Consider the following 3,020-nt stretch of genomic DNA (forward strand, 5'->3'; position numbering starts at 1 on the left):
GGCAGACCAAGGAGAAGGTACCTGGATTCGGTTAAGAACGATTTTGAAGTAATAGGTTTAACATCAGAAGAGGCACCAATGTTAGCACTGAATAGGGGATCATGGAGGAATTTTATAAGGGGGCTATGCTCCAGACTGAACGCTGAAAGGCATAATCAGTCTTAAATGATGATGATGATGATGATGATGATGATGATGATGACAATGGTTATTTAACTGAAAATGTATCGACTTTAAGACAGTTTATGTTAACACAAGTTTCTACACCTTTATGACAAAAAGTACAATCATAAATTGAGTGATTATGATTATACAAGGTATACAACTTTGCTTCCGCCGTTTTTTCCCCAAAATTTGAAGCTTTAATGAAAGAAATTGGTTATACACCTGTCATTCAAAGCATTTTCCATAGCTGGACACTACTTTCTCCCGTCTTTCGGGCAGTGTACGAATCCCGTGTCGAAAAAATTGTTTATCTTTTGAAACGCTCCACGAATCGATCCAATTTGTGACTTCTTCATGAGATCGGAAGTGTTGGTCAGCCAGGCCATGCGCCATTGATCTAACCAGGTGATAGTTAGAGGGAGCAGTGTCTGGAGAATACGGCGGGTGGGGAAGGACTTCCCATTTTAGCGTTTCCAAGTACGTTTTGACCTCTTTTGCAACGTGGGGTCGAGTGTTGTCGTGCTGCAAAATCACTTTATCGTGCCTCTCCCTGTATTGCGGCCGTTTGTCTTTTAACGCTCTGCTCAAACGCATTAATTGCCTTCGACAACGAGCACCTGTGATTGCTTCACTTGTTTTTAACACCTCACAGTACACGACGCCGAGCTGGTCCCACCAAATGCATAGCACGATCTCGGAGCCGTGAATATTCGGTTTGGCCGTCGACGTGGAAGCATGGCCGGGATATCCCCATGATTTTTTGCGTTTAGGGTTATCGTATTGAACCCATTTTTCGGCCCCGGCCATAATGCGATGCAGAAATCCCTTCCGTTTTTGCATCTGAAGTAACTGTTCATAAACATACAAACGCCGTTCAACGTCTGTCAGTTTCAGCTCACACGGTATCCAAGTTCCTTCTTTCTGAATTATGGCCATAGCCTAGAAACGTTTTGAAATGACTTGCTGTGTCACTCCCACTAATCGTGTCAATTCTTCTCGAGTTTGACGAGAGTCTTCACCCAGCAACGTCTCCAATTCTGCATCTTCGAAAACATTCTCTCTTCCACCACTATGCCGGTCTACGACGTTAAAATCACCGTTCTTGAAGCGTTGAAACCACTCACGACACGTTCTTTCACTAATAGCGTCCTTCCCATACCTACTTGAGAGCATTCTATGAGACTCAGCCGCTGTTTTCTTCATATTGAAACAAAACAGTAACATCTCCCGCAAATGACGAGAATTAGGCTCCTAAACTGACATTTTCAATCAAGGACGACTTTATGATGCAGACACAAATCGACTAATGTTTGAATAAGGTTATGTTGACCGAGGTCCAAGCTAACTGTCTGTCGTCTGCGACCTGTTTCTTTCGATCGCTACTTACCGTTGTGGCGCGCCTATCGCCGAACGGAGGAAGAAAAGTTGTGCACCTTGCAGTAAAAGTTTGACAGAAAAGTATGCCTAGAACTTTTATCGGTCTTTGATTGCCCGATAAGAACTTTACAGTTCGAACATTCCCAAAAAAAAAAAAAAAAAAAAAAAAAAAAAAAAAAAAAAAAAAAAAAAAAACGTATCATTTTCAACACATGACCGATGTGCCCACCATTTTCAATTTGCCGATTGAATCCTTTCGTAACCTGGATGGTTTAAGATGCCTAAGACATAGGTCACTCTCATCTTGATTTTCTCCATCTTGAATAACCTTCTCAGGAATGTCTCGCTTCGGTCGTAATTTAATTTATTATTTACTACAGAAATTGATTGGTAATGCTGATTGTTGCTGAGTTACGTAGTGGGCCTTAATCAAAATGATATTTCATTCAATTTTGATTTACAATTAAACGCTTTAGTGAAGTTCTCCTACTGGCTGGGGTGACCGAGCGGTTCCAGGCGCTACAATCTGGAACCGCGCCACCGCTACGGTCGCAGGTTCGATTCCTGCCTCGGGCATGGATGTGTGTGATGTCCTTAGGTTAGTTAGGTTTAAGTAGTTCTAAGTTCTAGGGGACTGATGACCTCAGATTTTAAGTCCCATAGTTCTCAGAGCCATTTGAACCATTTTGAAGTTCTCCCTTTTACAATATGTAATGTTGTTGCATTAATTTGAGGTGTAAGCGGTGCTGCTACTCAAGACCATTAAAGTGGGTTAAAAGCTGTGAGCTGTCTGGGGTTAGTTGCATTACTGCGCAACTGTTTCACCAGGTCACCAGATATACAGTCTAGCTTACCAGATTTTCAACCAGACTAACATTAATTATAATCTTTTAATAGTCATACGACAACCGGTGATATATATATATATATATATATATATATATATATATATATATATATATATATAAAATAGAATTTAAATAAAAAGAAATAAATCAGTTTATATTTGGAAATTTATTTTAACATTGATCATTGAAATTTCAGTTTATTAAACTTGATTCATAACTAAACTGGTGCCTTATTTAGGATTGTGAAAATGTGAGATTGTAATCTTACGGAACACATCAAATATGGAGCCAAGCTTGGGAGACTTCATACAACACTGCATTCATAAAATAACACACGAAGAACGTTGAAACATATGCAAGAGGAAATTAACCACAACCAACTGATTCAGTTTTCACCCAAATAAGTTACGTTCGTAGCGCAATCCTGTCCGTCATGTAATTACCACACACTGGTATACTAAATTCATACTAACTCTGTGAAATCTTCCCGAAAAGAATAGCTGAGGGCTACTTTGATGCTTACACCACATGCTTCACGTGGTCAACTTGGCTTACACAAAGAGTGTAACTCCACAATAATTCTGATAATTAAAATAAATTACATCGAAACGCAATTTACAAAAGAAAAAC

The sequence above is a fragment of the Schistocerca gregaria genome, chromosome 11 (assembly GCF_023897955.1).
Source record: "Schistocerca gregaria isolate iqSchGreg1 chromosome 11, iqSchGreg1.2, whole genome shotgun sequence".
Taxonomy (NCBI): domain Eukaryota; kingdom Metazoa; phylum Arthropoda; class Insecta; order Orthoptera; family Acrididae; genus Schistocerca; species Schistocerca gregaria.